At 56.1% G+C, this 7,617-nt stretch overlaps 1 non-coding gene across 1 annotated transcript; it reads right to left on the bottom strand.

The window, feature by feature from the left end:
• Window positions 1-1,034: 1,034 nt before the first annotated feature.
• LOC117285423 lies at window positions 1,035-1,141 on the bottom strand. The gene has a single exon (XR_004516456.1). It is a non-coding gene; the product is annotated as a U6 spliceosomal RNA (small nuclear RNA).
• Window positions 1,142-7,617: the final 6,476 nt, after the last annotated feature.

The raw sequence follows: 7,617 nt of genomic DNA, 5'->3' as shown, positions 1-7,617 counted from the left end.
AATTGGTCCCTCCCCACCTGGCTCCCTTCATCCCTTCTGACCCAGGGTGCCTTAGGTGAGGTGGGCCTGGCCCGGGCACAGCGCAGGGATATACTCAAGCTCCTCTGCCAACTAGGCATGGTCACTGAGTGCCTCCTCTGGCCTAAAGCTGGGGCCTGGCCAGGGGACCTGGAGGGCTCTGCAGCCAAGGTGGCCTGTGATTCAGGGAATGCCAGCACGGAGGTGCACGTGAGTGGGAGGGTGACGAGTCCTCACCAAGTGGGAACTTTTAAGCAGAAAGCATGGCTCCCTGGTGTGTTGGCTCAGGCAAGGGATCAGGGCTGCCATGCTGGGGCTTGCCAGGTCACCCACCGAGACCAGCCAAGGATGTGGCAGGACCAGGGTCCCAGGCCACCAACATGTGGCCTCCTCTCAGTACACTGCCACATGCAGCACCTGCCCACCTTTAACATGGACCCAGCTGTGCCTGCATCCCAGTCCCCACATCCAAGTCTTGAGCAGACAGCTCAGTGCGACTGCCCCCTTTCTGTCCCTGTCAGTGCCACCCAGAAAGGACAGGCACTTGCAACACTGGGCGCAGCCAGGCAGGGTCTCTGCCCTGTGTCACACACACACACTGACACACACAGCAGGACCACACATCCTTCATACACATGTATGAGGGTCAGGTGGTCAATAGATGGATGCAGTGAATGCTTACATAAAAAACGCTTACTACACACTGCCAAGTATGACGGGCTAAGTGTGTCCAGTGGGCAGGAGAGTGTTTTAGACCTGGGGGGTTTGTGGCAATGTGTCTTTCACTGTAATAAATTTTAAAGTTCAAACATCCACTGAATGTTTTGATCACACCCAATTATCAAATGTGTATGGTGATTTCTATCAAATAAAAACGTGATGGTGTGTCCTCATCCACCTTGTTCACTGGATTTGGTGCTGTGTGATCTCTGGCTCTTCCCCAATGTCAAAATGACCATGAAAAGTGAATATTTTGATCCATTCAGGACATCAAGACAGCCACAACTTTTTTTTTTTTAATTATGGAAAGCTTCACGAATTTGCGTGTCATCCTTGTGCAGGGGCCATGCCAATCTTCTCTGTATTGTTCTAATTTTAGTATTTGTGCTGCCAAAGCGAGCACAAGACAGCTACAACTTTGCAACTAAGGACTTTTAGAACTGCTTCAGAAAATGGCAAGAGCAATGGGATTAGTGTTTGTAGTGAGGGAGAGGATTTTTGAGGATTCATGGCAATGTGTTTTTTACAGTAATAATTTTTTTAAAATTTAATATTCATATTTGTTGATCACACTTCATACATACATGCACATGCATACCTGGCAAAGAGTGGACCTCTGTCATCAGTACTGTTCCGTGGAAGGAATGTATCTTTGGGAGCTCTCAAGACTGTGCATGGTGACACCAGTCTTTAATTTAGTGTACAGTAGGAAGGGTCCTGTGCCTGGTGTTGGGCTCTGTCCTGGTCCCCCAGGGACTTCACTCCAAGCTGGGCTCTGTCACCCATGGACACATCCCTGAACACCCATGAGCCTGGCTCATGAAGAGGCGTCCTGGCTAGGGCTTACCCAGGGACCACACCCACTACATGCTTGGCAGGCCTTTCTGGGGTATTGCCACCAGCGGGTCTGCTGACCCACTGACCCCTGCTTCTTTCCAGGGCAGGGGCCCCAGCTCCAACCTGACTGTTCTGCAGCCAGACCTAAGTAAGGAGTGCCTGCCTCACTTTCCCCACAGGCAGGGCCAGGACTCAAGTTTACTTTGAGACAAGAGAGGTCCCTGGAGAGGGGGCTCACAGGGTAGGTGAGGCAGGGCAGCAATGACCCAGGCCTGGCTGTTTGGAGCCTGCAGCGGCTAGGCACAGTGTCCCAGCCGCTATGTGGCAGAAGGGCTGGGACAGTGAGGCCTCCTGGGAGTGGGCCTATGGGAGGCAGGGCACGATGCCCAGGGGCCACCCCAAATATGATGTCATTAGGCTGGAACCCTCCTTCTGCTGCCTGGGTGCGGAGGGTGAGGGAGGACCCAAGGCGGAGGCAGGAGGGTGCTGCTGAGCTGGGCTGCACAGTAAGGCCCCACAGTGCCCTGAGGAGGCTCCTGCCCTCTACCCTCCCCTCCTCCCGACCTCCTCTTCTTGCCCCTCAGCCAGTGGTCAGGTATAAAAGTCTGAGTGGGGCAGGGGACAGGTGGGCTCATGTGAGGAGGGGAGGCCCACAGGCCTGGTCACTGGTTCTGGAGGGCTCTGTGAGCCATGCTGGTGAAGGGCCAGGCCTCTCCCTACCACAGGAAATGGTCCCCCCTTTGCTCAGCTCCAACTTGGGGCTTCCCTACTCCTCTTTCTCACAGCCACTCTCAGTCCCCTACCAGTACTCCCTCCTTCATTGCCCTGTTTTTTTTATTTCCCTTCCTCCTTTTCTTTCCTTCTTTCTTCTTTTTACAGCCCAGCCCTTTTTCATTTTTAATTTTGAGACAGAGTCTCACTGAGTCACTAAGTTCCCCAGGCTGGGCTCACACCTGTGATCCTCCTGTTTCAGCCTCCCAGAATGCTGGGATTATTTGCATGTGCCATCACATCTGGCTTCCCATCTGGGTCCAAGTCAGTGTCTCCAGTCGGTGAACCACGGCATTGGCTCCTAACCTCTCCCCAGGACTCCTCCCGCACCGCAATCCACTCTCCACACACTGCCCAGTGTCAGTCTGATGCTTTGTCCACCCCTGCACGTCAGCCCCTTTGAGGAGTCCCATTATGCCTCCCCTGGAAGGGGACTTTCTCGGGGCCAACCCGAACTCTGCGGCCGGCTGTCTGTTCCTGCCCAGGCCTTTGTCCTGGCCTCCACCCCTGGGACTTCTCTCGTGTGCCTACTGCCCAGCCAGGCTGTCCCCCAAGTTAGAGCTGGAGTCTGAGGCCTCCCTGTGGCCCTCTCCTGCTCTCTCATTCCCCTCTGGGATAGCACTCTGGCATGATCTCATTTATTTATTTACTGTCTGGTCTCTGGCCATTGTGAGGTCACCCCGGAGGGCAGGGCCTTGTCCATCTTGTTCGCACTTGCAACTCCAGCAGTCAGAACAGAGCCTGCTGCTTGGTGATGACCTGGGAAGAGACAGGCTGGGGTGGCAAGCTCGCTCCTGGACCCCAGACACCATGCTCACCAGGCACCTTGCCATGGGCTCTCCTGGCCATGCTTGGACTGCTTCGGCCAAGTTGATGGCTGCCACCAACACTGCCGCACCACTGCTGCTGGTGTTCTGGTCTCCAGGGAGCCGGGGGGCCCAGCCTGGTCTCTGACCTGGAAAAGGAGTCAGTGGAAGTAAAGAGGAAGGAGCAGTCTCTGGATCCTCTGGGCCTCAAAATCCCTTTGCCACTTGCCACAGTGCACCTGGCCTTGGCCATGGGGGAGCCCTGTGAGTCCTTTTGTCACAGAGACACTCACCCTGGGACCACAGTGTAGTCATATTTTGGAGAATCCCTTACCTGTTGCTCCAGTGTTGCCATGGCAATGGCTCTTCCTCAGCAACCTCCTCTTCCCTCTTCAGCTGCCTGCAACCAAGACACAGGTACACAGCAACGGATTCTGTGTCACTGTTGGCACTACCATGGGGGGGCAGAGGTGTGCTGGAGTGTGTCCCTGGAGCCCACTCCTCTGACCCCATCTGCAGGGTCACCTGAGGGTGTGACCAAGCCCAGGTCCCTTTGATTGACATGTGTCTATGGAGCAGGAGAAACCCCAGGCCACTCAAGAGGGCTGTGACCTTGGCCTTGGGATGGGCTCTCTGGAGTCCTTTCCTTAGGGCCATGCCTTCCTCCTTGCTTGGCACCTCCTCTCTTCTCTTTATGGGAGACCACAGCAGGAGGGAGAGGGGGATTCCATGGGACAGCACCACACCAAAGCTGGAAGGACCCAAGGGGCCTCTATCAAGGTGTCCTGACTGACATCTCCCCCACCTCAGTCACTATTTGTAAGCTATTCGGGGACTGTCTGTGCTTTTTTTTTTTTTGTACTGGGAATCGAATTCGGGTAGACAGCAGAACCACTGAGCTAAATCCCCAGCCCCATGTTTTCCTAATAGTCTTCCATAAGTCTACTGAGTTTTTATAAACCTAAATTTATTTTAAAAGGAAAAGATAATCATTATTCTAGGTGGGTAACTAGGGTCACTGGCCATGAACTCAATCATGTTACTGAAACATTGAGGTCAGCTCCCAGAAGGCAGTGGTGAGTTTGTTGCAGGATCCCTAGTTCATACTGTTACTATGAACAGGACTGGTACACAGTAAGTGCTCGGAACACATTTTTTGAAATGGGGCTGAGTAAAGGCCTAAGTGCAAAGGTATGTGAATGATCTGAACGTGGGGGAGGCCGATGAGCCTCTGTCAAAAGGAAGGTGAATATTAGAAAGGCAAAACCACACCAGCTTCATGTGAACCCTTCATGGCATTATACAGGATGGAGAGAGAGAGAGATATCTGAAAATGGTAGGACTCCCTCCCATGGGACTTGGAATTCTTCAGAACCTCTTCTGGATCCCAGGTACCCCCTGATCTCCTGTTGGATGCGTCAGAGAAGGGGACCCAAAGTTCAGTGATACATGATGGGGCCAGGCTCAGGACCTGTTGACTGTGATGGGCAGACCCCTCAGCATGAAGGAGGCCACCCTGCTGTGTCCAGGGGAGCTTTCCTGGCAGGGCCACCCCGTGTGTTCTTGCTCAAGGACACATGAGTGACATACATGCACGAGGATGCAGATATCAGCCTCTCCACCATTGAAGGGCCAGTCTGAGCCAGGCTTCGGGGCTTCCTGTTTCACCTGCCCAGGGAGGAAGCTGGGTGCCTGTACCCCCACCTCACCGTGCAGGGCAGGATTGTCACTGAATCCTCAGTGTCTGGGTCCTTGCCTGGCAGGAGCCTGTGGGGGTGGCAGGCGCCAGGCCCAGGAAATCTGACATCACTGTGACTCACTCCTCATGTAGGCTGGGGGTGGCCACCACTCTCACCTCCGTAACTGCTCTGTCCTGAGCATTCCCACAGAGACGACAAGGTCTGCTGCCTCCCAGGCACCTGCCTGGGGTGTGGGTTTGGGAGGATGAGGAAGGTGCAATGAGACCACTGAGATTGTGGAAGGGAAACCAGGAGCCCCGCAGGCAGGAGGTGAGTGACACTCCCACAGTCGTCAAAATAGACAGTTACAGAAAAGAACAACACAGAGAATCATCATTTCCCAACTTAGGTCTCACAGGTTTCTAATTAAAAAAAAAAAAAAGCTGAACCCCAAACTCACTTGACAGAGTGCTCTGTAGCTGGAAAAGCCTGAAACAAAACCAGAAAAAGCTCTAGTGTGGCCCAGTGTGATGTCCTTTCCCTACTTAGGGGTGAGGAGTGGGGTTCTCCATCCAGAAGCAGTGGCTACAGGCACCCTGGGTCACAGGGACCGTCAAATCGTGCTCTCCAGGTGCCCAGAGCCACCCAAGGCTGGGGGATCCTTAGAACAGGAGTGGGGGAGCAGCATGAACTCTTCTGGCCCAGCCTTGGGAATGCAGGGAGCTTCTGATTTGGGAATAAGGGAGGAAGGCAGAGGGGAGCCCTCCTTCTTGGCCAAGTCAGGTCCCCTTAAGCTGGTGTTCTGGAGCTGAAGAATGGACACTGACAGGGTGACGTGGATGCACTGCTGGGCAGGGCCCCTGAGACTGTGCGTCAGGGCAAACCTTCAGCAATACACCTGCACCCCTCAAGAGACAGGATTGCACCCCACAAGAGACACGCCTTCCTCTAGTGGGCAAGAGGCTCCGCACAGCATGGGGGTCCGGTCTGGAGTCTCCAATAAGGCTGATTCCACTTCTGCCCCAGGGAGCTGGGAAGCTGTGTTCCCCACATGCATGGCAGGTGACGCTGGCTAGCAAGACAGCCTGGCTGACAATCCTCCTCAGTGCTCTGTAATTTGCCCCAGAATCAACCATTAAGCCATTCCTCCGCCGATGCCAAGGATAAGGCCCTATCAGCCGCTGGGATCTGCGGCCCAGACTCTGCGGCTCTGTCCTGGGCTCTGCTGCCTCAGCCTCCAGACTGGCCTGGCTGGGAGGGCCAGGTCTCCTGCCGCAGGGGCTACACAGCCCCGGAACAAGTGGGGGTGAACAGATGGGAACACTGAGGCACAAGAGGGCGACACGGTCCTGGGGCCTCTCTCCTGGACATCCCCTGTCCCCCCAGCACAAGCTCCAAGCTCCGCGGAACAGAGGAATTGAGCCCACCTGCTCCCAGGCACTCAGCCACTCCCACTGGGAGGAGCTCTGTGATGCCCGGGTTTACACAGGCAGAGCAGAAGGACTAGGGGTCCTCAGGCAGCCGGGGTGTGTGTGTGCGCGTGTGCGTGTGCGTGTGCGTGCGTGTCTTTAAAAAGGCCCAGATGCCTGGCTCAGAACAGGGACCGGGCTGAGTTCTGAAATCCCTCGCAGCTGGGCCTCCAGCTAGGCGCACCGTCCCCACCCACCTGGACCCGCTTCGGAGTTCAGCCACCCACGAACATGTCTTGCTCTTAACCGGGGGCCCGGAGCCCCCTACGCACACCTCGGCCCGGCCACATCCTCACTGGGGCTGGGGCGTGGGCGGGGTACGGAAGTGGATTGCCCTGGTCGGTAGGTCTCAGTCGAACTGCTTAAGTGGGGTCTGGGCTGGGGGGTGCCCTCTGCTGCTCTGGGCCGCAGGAGGAGGCACTGCTGGCGACGCCCTTCTTCCCCCTGAAATTCCCACTGGTGAGGCCCGAGAAGAGCCCGGCAGCACGTCAGCAGAGTTCCCCTTCACAGTGGCCCACGGGATTTCCCTGGGCCCCGGGGAAAGAAGCTTTGCTGACTCCCAACTGGAAACTCGTCACAGGCCGCTGCTCCCCTAGACCCCTAGACCCTCCTCGCCCTCTCTAGGCCAAAGACCAGGGCCTTGGTTGGGTCCAGGGGACTAGGGTCTGGCTTCACGTGGCCACCAATCTGTGGTAAGCCCCAGAATGATGTCAGTTGTGTATGGGGTGTTTTCTGCCCAGGGGTCTGTAAGTAGATGAGAAAAGGGACTGTCATTGGGGGTGCCCCATCCTCCTTGGAGAATCATCTGCGTCAGCAGGCATCTGTCAATTTTTTTTTTCTTGGTGGGGGTTGGGGATGAGACAGGGTCTCACTCTGTAGCCCAGGTTGGTTTCAAACTGCCAGTGATCCTCCTGCCTCAGCCTCCTGAAGGTTGGGATTACAGGCGTGCCCCACCTCACTAGGCATTTCTGTCATAACAAGGTCCTAGGGGAAAACTCTGGGAGAGGAAGGGAATAGGGAGAGGGAGCAGGGGAAGCCCACTCGTCCTGAGGTCTGTGGTGGGGGTGTGTGGCTGAGAATTCCGGTTTCCAAGCACAAACCTTCCAGGAGCTCTCTTGCTGGCTGGGGTGCAAAGGTCGGGATGGGGGGCGCCCAGGCCCTCTGAGCTGCTCCCCACTTCCCTCCCCGGCCGCCCGGCCCTGCACCACGTGAGCGCGGGGGCGGCGCAACACCTTCCTGCTGTGCCCTTGTATGGTGCCCCGGGAGGCCGACTCGCCAGTACTTAAACCCAGGCGCCACCGGGGGCGCCCAGAGGGG

Source organism: Fukomys damarensis, unplaced genomic scaffold (assembly GCF_012274545.1).
Source record: "Fukomys damarensis isolate Sample0158 unplaced genomic scaffold, DMR_v1.0_HiC HiC_scaffold_9, whole genome shotgun sequence".
In the NCBI taxonomy this organism is placed as follows: Eukaryota; Metazoa; Chordata; class Mammalia; order Rodentia; family Bathyergidae; genus Fukomys; species Fukomys damarensis.
The sequence above is the reverse complement of the archived record's forward strand: the minus strand, read 5'-3'. Positions and strand labels throughout refer to the sequence as shown.